At 34.8% G+C, this 17,996-nt stretch overlaps 1 long non-coding RNA gene across 1 annotated transcript; it reads left to right on the top strand.

The window, feature by feature from the left end:
• The first annotated feature begins 6,526 nt into the window (after positions 1–6,526).
• Positions 6,527–14,571, top strand: LOC123536269 (uncharacterized). Its single transcript, XR_008368096.1, has 5 exons — positions 6,527–7,170; positions 7,526–7,725; positions 7,962–8,067; positions 8,393–8,587; positions 14,235–14,571. It is a non-coding gene; the product is annotated as an uncharacterized LOC123536269 (long non-coding RNA).
• The last annotated feature ends 3,425 nt before the right edge of the window (positions 14,572–17,996 follow it).

Consider the following 17,996-nt stretch of genomic DNA (forward strand, 5'->3'; position numbering starts at 1 on the left):
AACACGATGGAAGCTTCCGAAAAATTATACTTAATAAAATTGACGTAAACCGACGTTCCAAGGGCGAAGTTTTGCTCAAGTGATATAAATGAGCATTCAGTACTTGAGCTGAAACATTGGCTTGAATGCCGGGGATTACCTACTAGTGGAAATAAACCGGAAATTAATAGCAGAAAGCTCCTAGTAGAAAACACAGGTGCTAGACACATAATCAAATCTGAAAAAGTACGAAGTGATCTAATTTGTGACATTATTTTATCGCCATGTATACGGTTCTGCTCTGAATATTATGCTAGGATTTGATTGGTTAAGGCGAGAATCGGAATGGCTCGCGCAAATATTTCACCTCTGCCGGATCTTGACACTTTGCGGGAAACACAAGCGGAACTTCTCGGTTATCTCCGTCCTAGCGATAATGCAAGAGCTACGCAAAATGAACGAAGAACAAAAATGAGCCTGGAAGTTTGTCCAGGATGGTCATAGCTTGAATATAGGGGGATATCAGGCACTGGTAAATCATTTCTAGTGACAGAAATAGTTTCCTTGGCGATGAGCTCCGACAGGCAAGCAGCGTTAACGTGCACTATAGGTGTGGCATGCTGTCTTTAATCCGCAGGTAATACATGCACATTGTTAGTGACTCTTGTCAGTATGGGGTAACTTAAAAACATTGACAAATTGAGTAGGTACCATAAGATCATCTGAGCTTATGCAACTTGTTATCTCCGACTTTGTAAAATAAACATTAAAAAAATATTTTTGAATAAATACTGAGGCCTAAATTTTTTGTTTGTTTCCGGTAACATGCTAAAAAGAATTAGGGTAGGTAGGTCGGAATTTTTTTATTATCTATCTATCTATCTATCTATCTATCTATCTTTATATACTGCTTCGGGTAAACTAGCAGGTGCGCGTCAAGTACAAGAATAAAAGTAGTTTTAAAGCATTGAAAGAATTAATTTCAAAGTAAAAATGGTGAGAATGAAATAAAAGTGAGATAGTGTTATACAAGGCGAATGTATTTAAAGGTTAAAAACTGGTAAAAACAACTGTCTCCGGTACTCAGGGGCGGTTTGAAATGAGAGAGGGGCTAAGACTACACTTAAACCCCTCTAGGTCAGATATTAGGACGGTAGTACTGGGTAGGCTATTCCAAAGAACGACTGTGTAGCGAAAGAAGGAATACTTATAATAGCTGGCTGAGGTGTGAATTTGCCTGAAGGAAAGAGGGTGCATGTGGCGCGTCATTCTCACGGGCACCACGAAATATGATGGAACCGCCACCGCCACCAAACCGTACACAATTTTGTAGAACATTGTCAGTCATGCAATGTCAATCTCGTTATGTCGGCCAAGTTCATGTTGCATGCTGGTGAGACTATCATAATTAGAATAGTTGTTTTTAACCCAACGTTGAACCTTTTCTACTTTGGTAATATTTGATTGTGCATGATGGCTCCACATAGAAGAGGCATATTCTACCTTTGGTCTAACTAGCGTCTTGTAGGCAACTTCTCTGATGTTTTGGTTTTTCGTCTGGATGTTTCTGCGAAGGAAGCCAAGAGTTTTATTAGCATTGTTAGTAATTTGGTCTATATGTTTATTCCATGATAGGTCTGCTGATATGTTCACTCCTAAATATTTGGCGCTGTCAACTGCTTCTAAAGTTTGTCCATTAAATGAGACTTTTCGGAAATTATTTTTGTGTCAAAAAATGAATACAGATAACGGGGTTATGCCTTTAGAGCATCAGTAAGTTGATTCCTAACGTCACTGACCATGTTTAAAGCATAAAAAATGCAGTTTTGCAACTTGAAAAGTTGAAAAACATTTCTCCAAGGCCATAAAAACATTTAGGGTCGAGCCAAAAATTTAGGGTAGGTCGGGATACCGGAAACAAACAGTTTTTTACACCTAATAAATATTTTTAAAAACTCCATAAAATATGGATATATATAAAAATCAAATCAAAATTTATTTATTGTCGGAGAGATTTCAACAAGTTAACATAAGCTATGTATAGCTTTTTACTGACATGTAATAAATATATATATAAATAAAATAAAAATAATAATAAAGCTCAAGATCTAAATATTTGTTTTTTTTTTTTTTAATTTCTTTCGGTTTTCTGAAATATTCAGCGCTTAAAGATATATTGCACATGTGCTAGACACGTAATTAAATAGTTTTACTTAAATATAGGCTTATTAAATGAATATTTAATTATATGTCTAGCACCCGGGGTAAACCAGTATGTGGCAAAATGTTCATGTGTACATGGAGTACTAGGTACGGAGGAGTATTTTGTTATTAAGGACGCTCGCTACAGTTTCGTAATTTTTTTTCTCAACAATAGATTTTGATGAAATGTTTTGTATTAAAAGATCATGTTATGATGTATTGAAAAATGAAATAAAAATACTAGGTCACCAGCTTTGTTTCAATTTGATTTGCCCCTAGATATGGTGCTATTTTAAACATTTTTCAAAATTTCTGTAATCCTAAAATATATTTCAGTAAAGTACAATAATCAGCATAAATTTGATACCTAAGCATTTTTATAACGGAAAACAATATAACTATTTGAAACATGCTCAGAGAAATCAAAAGAACATGATTTTGTAAAGAAAGGAATACTTGTTCAGCAGACCCAAGGGCTATTTTTGCATATTTTTGTCAGTTTTAAGTTGATACTTCTGCTATTTGATCGAGTTTCACATAATAGAATTTAATCAAACTCTGCACATACCTTTGGTTATGTCTACCTAATCTAAAACAAAAGGAAAATTGAAAGTCACCATATTAGATTTCGCTTAAATCAAATTACAACGAGATGGGATGTGGCGGGCATTTATACAACGCAGGTTGGTACGAAATACTCTTTCAGTGTTTGAGTAAATGTCTTAGAAATATATATATAAAATTATCAAACGGTAGATTTCTTAATAAGCGGATTTTAAGGTGTTTCTGAAGCATTTTGATGGCATAGAACGATGAAAGCTTCCGCCCTTTTTTTAACAAAACCTATAGTTTACGAATGTACGTTACAGGTACGGTACGGGATTAGAAACAGCTGTGACTCAATGCAGGTTTTGAGCGCTGGTATAAATAACAGACTCCAGTATATGTCGGATTGAAGCAGTTTGAACTAAAAGTACTTTAAATGTATATATTTTGTAACCATGGTGATACTTACCGTAACCTTTAGTCAGTATATTATACATTTTGTACATTAAATGCATGCGAACATACAATAATTTGCGAAATTTTGCCGTACGCGACAACACTTCCGGGCATGCGCAGAAGACCGTACCAACTCTGCAGTGAGCTACATCGATTAGAAACACAACCAAATTGGCACGGTGTTGGGGTAAATATCGACCCGTCCGGAAAAACGGTAGCGAATGCCTTTAAAGATATATCACCACAGATGCAAATTATTTTTATCTATGGTCAATTTGTGTAATCGTTAATCAGAGGCGGAACCAGGATTTTGTTTTGGACAATGCCTCACTCCTCTGCAATAATTTGGGAGTTGTACTACAAATTATGCAATCAGACAAGTATTTTACATAGTTTAGGATGAATATTTGACACAATGTCAATTCGTCTCATATTGTCTTGTCTCATCTCATGACTTCAGCAATTATAATTACTACTGGTATGAAGTTTTGCAAGCAACAAGCAGAAATTGTAAATGAAATGAGTGAGTGAGTGAGTTGGGTTTTACGGCGAATCGACATAAAATGGTCATATATCGCCGAGAAGAAGTCATATTGCAAACGCCAACTGTAAAGCCTAAACATTGATGTAAAAATGTAAAGCATACCTAAAAACATCCATGTAAAAATGTAAAGAACACTATGAATAATGTAAAACATATCTAAAAGCATCCATGTAAAAATGTAATGCATATCTTAAAACAGTAATGTAAAAATTTATGTACGTGTGTGTTCAAATATCAGCTGCAAACATAATAATATTGCAAGATGTAAATAAAAATAAGAAGTGTTAGATCTTTTGATATATTCCTATCTGCTTTAAAAACGATAAAATATTTCCGACTGAAACGTTGTCAAATAATTCTCTCAAAGATTGAACGTCATAATATGTACTGCGCTGTGTAGCAAAGTCCACACAGTCGATTAAAATGTGTTTAATAGTTAGCGGTGTTTGACATGGTACACATTCGGGTTGATCTTTTTTATTCAAAAGGTAAGAGTGAGTCAAACGGGTATGACCTATTCGACAGCGAGAAAGAACAACTTCCTCCCTGCGAACAGATCTATTCCCTTGGTGACATTCCCCTAGAGTAGGCTTGAAATCATGAAGTTTATTGAATGAAGCACGTTTTCCATGAAGACTGCCATTTAGATAAAATGTGTTTGTTTATAGTGGGCCTAAAATCGGTATGTGGTAATTTCAAATTAGATTGTGATAATAAAAGGGATTTCTTTGCTGCAATATCAGCATCCTCGTTTCCATGAATACCAACATGACTAGGAATCCAACAAAATATGATAAACTTTTTTAAAGATAGTTCATGAAGCCTGAGAAGAATATTTCGAATGAATGGATTTTCCATATTTCGGTTATGAATTGACTGTAAAAGAGAAAGCGAGTCGGAAAAGATAATAAATTTTTCTGCACTATTTTTTTATATAAAATTTAGAGCTAAATCAATAGCTTTGGCCTCGGCTGAAAATATTGTTGCATTATTTGGCAAACGTAATTTTGATTGATGAAGGAGGCTGACAGCAGCACAGCCAACCTTTGATTCATCTTATGAACCGTCTGTGTAAATTGCAAAATAGTCATTGTAAGTTGATTTGATTTCATGATATTTGGACTTGAATATTTCAGGGTTTGTTTCAGACTTTCTAAAGGCAGTTTTCAAATCGAAAAGAACTGTAGGGGTATGAAGGGTCCATGGTGGTGTATCTGGAATTAAATTTTCTTTAATACCATCGAATTTGAAGTCAGTTTCATTCATAGAAGATTGTATGCGAAATCCAAACGGTTTGATTTGTTTTGGTTTTTCCTCATATGAATCGGAGTACTTTGGTTTAGAAATAATTTCATGAGCAGGATTGGATTTGTTGGCAGCCACCTTAAAGCATTTTGCAGTGAAAGTTTTTCTCGGCGTGTGTAAAGAGATGGTTCGTTTGCTTCAGCATATAAACTTTCAGCTGGCCATGTTCGAAATGCACTAAGAGCAATACGAAGACCTTGATTATGTATGGTATCTAACATTTGTAAATAAGATTTTCTTGCGGAACCATAAACAATACAGCCGTAATCTAGCTTAGATCTAATTAAAGCCCTATAAAGTCTTAATAAAACCGTGCGATCGGCTCCCCAATCAGTATTTGAAATTACCTTTAAAAGATTTAATGGCTTCAGTGAATGAAATGATTGATGTCTTAGTTTTAGGAGATAAAACCCTGCCCCTACATACATACACAGTTGGAACCGACCTCGGTAATTAACATGATTAGAAGCAATTATTTGAAATGAAGGAAATGCCTCAATAGTTGATTCTGTCTGTTCAAAAAGAACAAAGACAAAAATCAAACAGGGAATGCCACGCACCAAAAACACAACCTCCTCAAAACGAAACCCACAGCACGCAGACGCGTGCATCACACACACACACACACACACACACACACACACACACACACACGCAGCCAACACATTGGACAAAACGAACAAACAAAGGAACACACACACACACACACACACACACACAGACACACAACACATCAGGTCAAAACGAACAAACAAAGGAACACAGTGGGGCACCGCCTTGGAACGGTCAGTGGCAAAACACCACTGGGGAGCTTAAACCGGTTTATGGTGCGCACCCAGCCTCACTCTTACCCCCACCATGTTCCAAAGACACGGGACAGTGTAAATAAAAGTAATCCCCTCCAGGTGAATCTCTTACACACGTAATGGAAACAAAAAGGCATGGCATGTAAAACACAAAAATGCTCGTGTATAAATATATAAAAGGCAAACCTTAAGAACCAAAAACGTATGTACTCAATGCCTTTTCAGAAGACAGAGCATCAAGAGAAACACCTTTAAGGGCCCGACGAAACAGGCCAGAAGACAAATATCAAAACAGTTCAGTCCTGGTAGGATTTATAAACTGCTTATCATAGAGTCCTCCCCCTCTTCCGTCAGACACAATCAAAGAGGGAAGCGTAGTGTCCAACTGTAAACGGGTTGAACACTAAACATGCGGTATGTCTAAAAACAGTTGGGTCGTAACCTCTTTTAAGTTTTGAGAATTTTAGAAACATGTAATTCTTGCAACAGACAGACCGCCTGATTAAATCTAAGGGACTTGCCTCCAGATAAACACCACCTTATTTTTAAGATATAAGTCTGAAGATGTGCCCCTTTTAAGGTAAAATATTGTATACAATGATGAAAATTATGTATTAGATCAAACGTAAAGTATTTTTTTAGATTTTATTTATATTTACCAGGCAACTGCATATAATTTCAGATGTATCACCCAATGACAGTGCACAAATGGAGTAACTTAGGGGATGAGAGGTTGACAGCGCAGCAACTCAACAAACTCATAGATGCATCAGATGATCGCTATGTAGCGGCTGCAGAAAGAATGAAAAATGTTGACATTTTAATCATTGATGAAATTCCAATGTTTAGTAAATCCATGTTTAAAATTATGAGTCATGTAAGAGGAAGCAGTGAAGTATTTGGTGGGGCACAGCTTGTCATTGTAGGAGATTTTCTTGATCCCCTCACCCTGTTAGAAGTTCAAGGTATAATGATCCTGGAGAATTCTGATTCCAGTCTGAGGTATTTCCTGTTCATAGTATATATCTGTTACATGTTATGAGACAGACAGATGAACGATTTATTAAAATAGTGCATAATCTTGCCATTGGAAAGGTTGACCATGAAACTACCGCTTATGTTAAATATTTAAGAAGGCATTTAACTCTCCCAGGCCAAGAGACGACAAGACTCTTCTCCGTTAACATATTGGCAGACATTTACAGCAGAGACTGCAAAATGAAACTCACAGGAAATGTCTTTGAATTCGAAAGCAATTGGCGAGGGCGAGGAGCGGCACTTAAACACCTTGATCGCCCAGAAGACCCTTTGATTAAAAAAAAAATTGCAAAGGTAAATACAGCATCTCTACTTTAAAAGTATCCTCTTACAGATTTTATTCTTATCTTGAAACCAGAGTTGACGCAATTTTCACTATTTGCCTTGTTCTCAGTGCTTCCGAGGGATCTACTTTCCAGATTTTATGTCAAGTAAGAACATTCATGAATGATGTCGGTTTCTTCAAATTTGTACTGTTTGCAAAGGCTTGTTAAATGCTTACATGCCATTGAAAATGATACTGGTAAAATTTTGTCCTTCTTTATATAACTTAAACAATACACTACAGTAATTAAGCTATGAATTATCTCAACAGAATGTATTTTTACATGTAAGCAATTAAATGTTGATTTAACATTATTCATTTCAGGTCAGGTTACTGCATAACCTGTCTGACCAGCTTGTAAATGTTTTATGTGGCTCAGTAGTGGAAGTTAGAGAGGGTGAAATAGATGACCACTTCTCAACACTAGGCAAGCTTACTACTTTAACAAGGATGAACTTTGCAGGATTGCACTCATGTGAAATAATTTCTAATTCAAGCTGTGACACCTTATGACTGTTTACTAAGTAGGTATTAAGCAAAAATGGATTTTATGTGTCATTTGCTTTAATTCCTATCAAATGCATTAAAACACAAATAGTTAAATATTATGTATAGATATCTTAAGAAATATTGTAATAAATATAGTTCAGTGTTAAATGGCTATTACTCAATGATGTATTCCTAGAGCTGACAAAAGATAACATTGTTGCAGTGATTGCACACTAAAAATCATATTAGATATACTTGTATAAATTTGCAGTATTTGATCCAGCCTCCAACAGAAACGTAGCAGTGAGAAATCAGGTGCCGCTGAAATTATGCTACGCAATTACAGTGCACAAAGCTCAAGGAATGACACTTGATAGGTATCTCAAACATTATTGTTTACTTTTGTTACTTTTGATTGTTAAATAAATAACATATTTATTTATATATTTTAAGAATGGAATAAAATGTTAGAGAAAAGATTTAAAGTTCTTTTTTTAAGATTACAAAAATTCGGTTAGGGCTCAGTTCAACGGTCGATCGGGTAATCTTAAACACAGATACCTTACATATTTTAGTTTTGTATACCAGATAAATCATGAAAATATTCTAAGGGCAGTAAGATTAATGAGAAACTTCACAGCTTATGAAAACAAACTAATGTTTGGAAACGGTATATACTAAAGAGATAATACTTACATTTAGGGTTGAAGTTGACTGTAGACAGATTTTCCAGTCTGGACAGCTAGTTGTGGTGATGGGTCGTGTTAAGTCACCTGATGGTTTGCGGGTGGTGAACTTAACTGAAGATGCTGTTATCCCACAACCTTCTCTGGTGTTAGATTTCTTGAATGGCCAGTGGATACCAGCAGAGGTTGATAAATCCTGCTGCCATACAATGTGAGAACTTTGTGTACTGCCCTGTTTTAATATGCTCCTGATCCTGTTGTGTCACATGATTTCACATTTAAATGTTTATCAAAGTTTGCTGCCATTCATTGACTGCAATCGCATTACTTATCATCAATAGTTAGTTGCCCTAAACTTAGACTCAATGTTTTTAGTAATTCCTGTCCTTTGGGAACATGTAGACCATTCAATGTTTTCTGAATAATAGAATTCCACAGAAGCAGGTGATTGCTCTGAGGCACGACAGGATTTGCTCATTTCAGGAACTCTTCACAATAAAATTCTGGTACAAATGCACTGCAATTATATGTACTTAAAATTAGCTATTATTTTGCTTGGTTGCATTCTATGCTTCCATAAGATCTTCTTATGAATTGATGTCCTTGGCATGATATTCCAGAGAGGCAGGACTATAAAGTTTGGCATTGTGTACACTGCTACAAGTAGACACTGTTGTTAATGTAATTGAAAAATTGTTGAAAAAGACACTAAACCCGAACACAAACACATACATTTATAAATATGCGAGTTACTTAAATTTCACATTATCTTGAAATCTCTGTATATTGATTTCAAAGTTGCTGCTATTTCAAATAATTTTAAGTCATGTCTCATTAGAGGAAGACTTTAATCTGCCGCGTTTCATTCATAGACCGTTCAAAGGCGGTGCCCCACTGTGTTCCTTTGTTCGTTCGTTTTGTTCTAATGTGTTGGTTTTGTGTGTGTGCGCGTGTATGTGTGTGTGTGTTTGTGGTGTGTTAATGTGTTGGCTTTGTGTGTGTGCGCGTGTATGTTAGTGTGTGTTTGTGGTGTGCGCGTCTGCATGCTGTGGGTTTCGTTTTGGGGAGACTGCGTTTTTGGTACGTGGCATTCCCTGTTTGATATTTGTTTTTGTTTTTTTTAATGTTCATTGTTTCTGATTTTCTTTTCTCTGATTTGCGCTTGACTGTTTTATTTGAGGAGAAAGCAAAATTTTCAGTCATTCTAGATACTGCAATTGCATTACTTTTTTGGTAATAGCTGACTGGCCTAATATGACTCCATTTATGTTTCTTCTGTACTGCAGGGCTGTAGGATTAGTGTTTAAACCATTAAATTTGCCTCGATGTTGCCAAAAGTTTTCAATCGCGTCCGAGTTGATCATTGCAGGCATAAGTGAGGTACCAGGATAACTTTCAATGATGTAACTGAACAATTCAATACATCCTATTATAGATGATTGTACATCTTCATGACATTGTGACGACATAAGGGATTTTTGACAGTCTGTTTGAAAAGACCAGTTTAGGAACCACTTTTGCACAGCATTTAATTTAGTAATGCACAGTTCATTGATTTCGTTAATGGTTCTTCTGTCTCTGAATATGTCAATAGTGATAGACGTATTCTGCAGTAACTCTATCGCCCCATCCAATACTGTTCCCTTTGCTCCTATATGTTGCTGGTAAGACTCCATAAGATTTAACATATCATAATTTAGTACTTCCTTTGCAAGTTTGTTCCTCATTTTCTCTGACTGATTTGAAAAGATATGTTCATTAGTTAGACTTTTATGAATTTGAATAGGATTTGTTCTGTCCCATTTGTAAGCATCAATCCACAATTTCCATGTAACTTAAGTAATCTAGTACATTTTTCGTGTGTGCCACTTTTTAACATATTGTTTTTAATCTTTTTAAATGTATGTAAAGGATACATTATAAAAATCACTTTCTTTGTTGGGTTACATGGCATAGGGGCTTTCATCCTACCTTCTATGTTGTCATCTGGAAAATGTAGGGACATGAATGATCTGTTGTTGACTGCGCCATCCATACATATATATGTAATTGAATCCATGCAGAGACAGTAGTTTTGCCAAATCACAAACATGTATATAAATTTCACATGCATTCACTTGGTTTGAGATGAAGTGAGAAAAAGGGAATCTAAAACCAGATATACCGTGAAACAGAAATTGCATTCTTTGATTTTTTCCCTTCACGCAGTGCAGACAGATTTTCGCTCTCTCGTCCCATTTTGACAAATCCCACTATTAAAATAGATTTACCACTTTTTTAAATTTCTAATTTTTGTTTGATTGACATCTCATCCAGGAGAATTCCCCCTATTCTTCCACTTTCTGGAATGTTCATACTGATAGCCTCCTGGTCTATCCAACGAAATATGTCAGTTGAAGTCCTGGTATGTGTTTTATACTGTTTTTATACAACAAAATCATTGAAGGTGATGGTAACAGCAAAAGTCCGTACTGTCTTACTTGTATGTAGCTTAAAGGACTTCTTGTGTACCATTTGAGGCATTCATGCATAATTTGTCTGTCCCATCTGTTTTGTTTTGCATTTTCAGTGTTACTATTTTGAATTTGGGACATTATTAATGCCAGCATAGCATCTGTGGCTGATGACATAAGCTCCTTTACTTTTTATATACACTTTTTTTCAGGTGTTGTGTTCACATAGACCACTTTTTGTCTCTTACAAGAAGTACGATGTTGCTGCTTCATAAAATTGTATGACACAGACTGTTTGCAGTATTTTGATCACACAATTTGCTTTTTCACTGAATTTGTCTCGATGATTTCAGTCATGTAATTTCCTTTTATTTCTATGTTTTTCTTCTCTAGGTCAGAACCTTCACATTAAAGTTGTCTTAACTGCTTCACAAACATTTTGAACTCCAACTTTATTACAATCATAGTGTGGCGATATTAGTAGTTGATTTAAATCTATGGAGGATCCTGCAATAAACACGGGGAATTTGTTTTTTCAAAAGAACAGTTTTAGATATTTTACTGTTTTTCACTGACATGTCAGTTTCATATGACACCTCAACATTTGTATCTCTGCATTTTATTTACAGTGAATCCTGTTGGTAAGGATGACACAACAGTTGCTGCATTAAATTCACTGCCTACCGGTATTGGAGTTTTTTTTCTTCCAGGCAAGTGCGTAGTGGGCCAGTTTCTTTCCAGCAAACACTATTCTTGTTGGTTTGAATGTGAAAACTCTCTGTAAAATTGACCAAAGTTGGTCACCTGTCAGACTTTGAGCCCCATCTTGTGAATCCAGGAGGATTTCCATTTTGTATGTGTCCAGTATGTCTTGTACACATATGCTGCCACCACAATCAGCAGATAGAGGTTGAATAAGGTTGTGGAATTAAAAAAAAGGATGGTCAGTCAAACTGTCTGAACTAGATGACATTATACACATATAGGACTATGACACTGTCCCAGAGATTATGACACTGTACAAATATGGGATAATGGTGAAGTTACGGCAAAATCCGTCTTATAAATTATGAAAAAGCCGGCATTGAAGATTTAGGCTTAACCTGATATGATTAAATTGAAAAAAGGTGTTTTTTTTATATTTGGTATTTTATTGCACATGAAACAATGAATATATTGTGTAAGCAAATGTATTTTAGAAAATATATCTAGTTATTTACACAAACTTGTGTTCCATCTATAAGAAAAAAATGCTGCTTTATACAACATAAACATTAAGTGAGGGTTTGGTATTTATTCCAACCTAGTTTTAAAGAATCAAAGAATAAAATAACTCATTCTGACCCTCTATCATCTTGGTCGGTATTAACTAAAAAATGCCCCGTGGAGAGCCTCTTTGGTAGGATAACTTAGACTGACCACTCTGGCTTATCAGCATTATGCTTGAATTATTTAGAAATGACCTGTACATATAGTTCTCACCCTATCTTTTTCCTGGACCATAACAAATTGCCTCGTTCCGAGATACACGTCAAGCAGCCTTCTTTGTGTTCTATACAGCCGAGCAAGCAGACACCATTTTTAGAAACTCTAACCGCCATCCAACACCTCCAACTAGTTTCAACAGTTCTGCAGACTTGGAGAAATCCCGTACAGTCATGTCGTGCCATTATATAATTTCCATTATATACGCGCCCCCTAAAAGAATCGCTGAATAGAACCAAATAATGCATATATCAAAGTATATCAAAGGTTGATACAATGTCCGGCTTCAACCTGGTCAGACTGGTTCTATTTGGCTGGTTCTTCATTTCGAACTCGGCTGCCCTGTCCTTGCAACAGTCTTTCGTACTAGTGCTGATTAATTTCATGCATGTACGCCTTCGACCCGACTGCCTGTCTCTTTCGGACACTAACCTCTGCCCTGCGCATACCTCAGTTCTTACTATGATAACTGCCGCGATGGGTGAAAGCCTCTTGTCTTTCGGTCGTGGTCGCTGCAGCCGGGGTCGCCAGCTTGCTGTGATTGACTAAGCGAGATTGCCCCTTTTTGCCAAAGAATTTAATAGGGCAATAGAAAATTAGTTTTTAGATTCTCATCCCCGCCCGCCCCTATCTGAAACCCCCCGCCTCGAAATTTTTTATTGGTCAAAATCCAGATATCCAAAATTTCATGTCCGGATACTGGTACACTTTCATAAACATTGCATAATTCTGGAGTTTAAAGAAAATGTTTAACATATTATGGTAATGCAAAGACAATTTAACAGCATTTGACAGTATCTGATATTAAAATTTACCATGACATTACCTCTTATTATAACAAATTAAGAAAAACGATCATAAAATATCGGCAATTCACACGACTAGCAGTCGTTCTGGCAACCTACTTTCGATTTCAAAAACTTTTAGAAAAAGGTAAAGCCAATGTATTTTCTTATCTTTATTTGATTGTTATTGATTTTTATTGATTAGAAATAAGTATCTGTTGTCTGGATTTCAATATTTCAGTTGTGTTTAACATGGACATTTGCCTTCGTGGGGAAGCCTGACATGCCATTTTCACGTGCAAAGTATACTGAATTACCGCGCTATTTGTTTCATAGATATGGAAATAGGATTAAAATATGCTGTGCATGCAAGTGCATCTAATTAAGAAATATCTGAATTTTTTCAAGTGTAGAAATACTAGATTCCTCGTATTTTAAACTTTAAGCTCGAAAGTCAATATCATCATCATCATCGGTTCCACAGGTATATAGCTTTTAGCACATGCTCAGCAGGAATGACAGATTGATTGTTTTCTTTAAAAATCGTGGATGTACTTCGACAGAACTAAATATTTTGAATTTTCAAATACACTGAACAGACAAATATTAATTTGTTGTTGTTGTAGATTTACTTTTTTGTATAGGATACAATCAACCATCAGACAAAAATGATTTACTATCACACATTATAAACAAGATAAAAGTTTATGACATAAAATTATTTTGTTCATTTCAAAATTATTTCAAAATGGGGTTTACATATACAAGCATTTCAAAGACACAGCAATACACACTAGAATATCAATACAGTGATATTTTAAATATAATTTGTCAGATTGATCTCCACAAAACCATATTTCCAAATTAAAAAATAAAAAATAAGTGCCCACCCGCCCGATTTTTTTCTCAAAATTCGGATGAGAATCTAAACATTTATTTTCTCTGGCCTAGTGTATGTGTAAAGATTTATTTGATTCATACTTGTATGTGTAAAAATTGAGTTGATTCATACTTGTATAATACAATACATTTTAGCTCATGTTCTTGAATGAATAAATAATAATCTTTTCTATCATGCCCTGTTTGTTGGTTTCTTTAAAAGTTCTTTTTTAATTTAGCATTTTTATGCTTTCAGATGTAACAGACATGTAGAAGAAGGGAAAGCCATTAGACTCTGATATTGATTTTGATGATGATACCACTGAGCTGTTAGAAGGTCTTGACATTGAAAGTTTAATTTTTGAATCACAAAAGACTGTACAACGACCAAATTTGTCTCTCCCAAAAGAAATCAAAATAGAGGAAGAACTGAATTTATTAAAGTTTGAAGAACCCCGGAGAGAAAATCAGACTGTTCACAATCATTTCATTCAGTATTTACTTGATAATAGTGCTTTCATCTTTTACAAATGTTCAATGAAACTGTGAAAGACAGTAAGACATAAGAAGCACAGGCTGGCTTTTTCAGAGCCTTTTAGTCGCATGTATCGGTGCGTTGAATTCTTCACGTGAGGAAGCCATCCAGCTGGCTTACGGAAGGTCGGTGGTTCTACCCAAGTTCCCGCTCGTGATGAAATAATGCACGGAGGGGCACCTGGGGTCTTCCTCCACCATCAAAGCTGGAAAGTCGCCATATGACCTATAATTGTGTCGGTGCGACGTTAAACCCAACAAAAACAAAAACAAGCAAATCTACCTCTGAATATCCTGAGAGTTTAAAGGAAACAGCAAGAAAACAAAACATTAATAGAGGTCTCACAAATATAACTGACAATGCTTACAAGTTTTTTGAAAGTCTAATCAGTACTTTCTTATCTGATTTGATAGTAGAAAATCTCAACAAGTTTGGTGCAAATCTGCACAAGCATATTACAGATTCTATAAACTCAGATTCTAGTTTGCACATATGTATTCTTCAGGTTATATCTTAAGCTTCTGTTACAGAAGAGGTTTCCTTTGACAGCCAAAATGTTGAAGACAATATTGGATCTAATGTCAGTTCTTGTTTACATGACATTACTTATAATGCTGATGTAATAAACGAACGTTTTGGAAATTTTCTGTCAATGGCCTGTTCAGTTTTGTTTCAACAGTTTTCTAAAGATGTAGTAAACTCCTTTAAAATAAAAAAAATACAGGTTTATGTTTCAACTTAAAAAACTAAAAAAAGGAACGAAACAGCATCTAATTTACAGGACCAATTCCCATCAACATCAGGAAGTAGGGACCATGTTCCATAATCTTCAGCAATCAAGGACCCACTTCCAGCAACAGCAAGTGTTATCGATACTACTGAACAGTCCAGCCCTATTTTGTCAGAGGGAACAGCATCTTCTGACGAAGATGAAACATTTTGTCTAAAGTGCAACAAGTTGTATGTTGAGGGGGCAGACTGGATATGTTGTGATAGTTGTAATAAGTGGTTTGATAGAAAATGTGCAGGGTTATCAAATGCTTTAAAATGGGAGAAGTTCTCCAAAAAGGGTGTCAGTTATTATTGTATAAACTGTCAGTGATTTAAAATTATCTGGAAGGAAGCAGATACAAAATATCGCAAACAATTTATATTGAAAACAAGCTATGGGTTTTTCCCTTATATTTATATTTATAGTAACTCGCTTCCCATTGGGAAGAATCACAATTTTTACTTGTTTTTTTTCAAAAGGCTTGATGCATTACAACATACATGGGATCATTAAATTGAATATACCTATATAATAAAATATTTTTGAATTTTTGTGGCAGTTAGAAACTATACATTGTAGATTTCTTTCTCTACAAGATAGCTTTCTTACCTCTTTTTAGTGACTTCGCATAGTTTTCTTAATCAGCTTTATAAATTATAATATAAGAACAATTTCCAGCCTTATTGTTAGGTTTATATATTAGTTTCCAGATCGCAAAGTTAAGTTTAAAAAATTCTAGAAACTTTGAAATCTAGAAACTCTAAAGTTGAACAAAAACATTTATTATGACATTCAAAAGAATTTTGAAATGTAGAAATTCTGAAATGTATCTTTGGTAGACAATGGTATATTCTTTTTTATAATACCATGTTTATTAATATGCACCTGGTCTTCTGAAAGAAACAAAGATAAATGGTAATTCTGCTTCCGAAGAAGACAGCACATTTCTATGTTTAGAATCATAATTTCCTGTTCGGGAAAACGCATAGACAGTTTCCCCTACTTAAATAATGATGAAACAAGGTCCTTATTTCCAAATAATGATGGCAAAATGCCTTTTTGAAAACGAAACTGAGAAATTAGTTATGTAGTGTTGTTTAAAAGAAATAAGTTTAGACATTGTTTAAGAAATATTCTAACATGGCTCCATTTGATTTCCATTTAAACAAAGAAGGAAATCAAGTTCTGTATATTCTGCGATAAACAACGGTTGGCGTGCGGACCGGTAAGAGAGCATTATGACGTCAAATTGCCGCATGACGTCCGATATATTACTCCTCGGGTAAATGAAGTCCAGCATAATATTTATTGAAATATGTCAATGAGCATGTCAGAATGAAAACAATCAAGGCTTCTTGTGATTTATCGCCTAATTTACCATGGTTCATCGTTCATATGTTTCAGTATTTAACCACTCAGGCTAACATACTCGTAGTTCTATACCTACGCATCTGAACTTTGAACCTTGGTAAATTAGACGATAAACCACTCAAAGGCCTTGATTATTTGTTAATTCTAACACAGCCTAATTTATTTCTATATCAATAAAGATTGAAATTGTTTGTTCATGGGCCTTGTGGTTTTCAAAATAATTAATGTCTTTCTTTTCTCTCACCTTACTTTAACTCATTAACTATTAAAATGTCTTTGGGCAGATATTACCCAAATCAATGTAGTCAATATATGTGTGAACATTCAACTTAGTGGCTCAAGTACATTTAAAGTTATATTGGATTATAATAAATATAGCTAAATTTGTCATCAGTACACACTAAACAGTGTGACATTTTGCATGAAGGCTTGTTTTCAGCTGTACTTTATTTTTTGAAATGTTTTTTATGTAAGTTAAACTCTTTAGGATTAAAACTGAATACTTTTTCATAAATTGCATCTTATAAATGTATATTGAATAGTACTTGAAATGGATTTACGCTCTAAAAATAAAACAATTTACTAACAGACAGTCCTGTTTATATTTCATTTTACATTAAAAGTTAGCATACTTAGCAGTTTTTGACTAATTACAGACATTAGTTTTACTGACATAATGTCTGTCTTCTCATGCCAGAGCTCATCTTGGATCTCAACCCATTTCCACATAAATGCGGCTTGTGTTCAACTTAAAAATTACAGTAACTGCATAATTAACTAGAACTGTCACAGGAGTGACTCATACCCCCACCATACAGTCTTGTCACAGAAGAATGGCAACTATAAGAAATCTTAAAAATACTTAGTCTTTGGAGTACTTCATCCTGGGCTTCCACATGTAAGTAATACTAGTATAATACTAGTATAGTAATACTAGTAAATATATTAAATCTCTAATATTAGAGATACACTAAAAGTGAATACAAAAAAGTGTCTTACCGACCCATGTTACCACAGAAAAATGTATTTACTTTTTACATAGGACTTATAATAAAAAAGTTAGAAAAATACCTAAAATATTGAAAATCTAAAAATAGGATTTCTAAAAATAGACCAATTCCTGGAATTTAAGGTGAAGAAACTCCATACAAAAGTTAAAAAAAGGTTACTTCCCTTTGGCTCTAAGCCAATCAGAATGAGATATAGTGAAAATACATCAAAATTAACCTTAAATTCTAGGTAAAAGGGGACACAATTCAAGAAAAATTAGTGTCAGAGTTATGCACCTTGTGTCACATGATGTGGAACATCTATTTTAAGTCTGAATCAAATCCATTCAG

This window comes from Mercenaria mercenaria, chromosome 17 (assembly GCF_021730395.1).
Source record: "Mercenaria mercenaria strain notata chromosome 17, MADL_Memer_1, whole genome shotgun sequence".
NCBI lineage: Eukaryota > Metazoa > Mollusca > Bivalvia > Venerida > Veneridae > Mercenaria > Mercenaria mercenaria.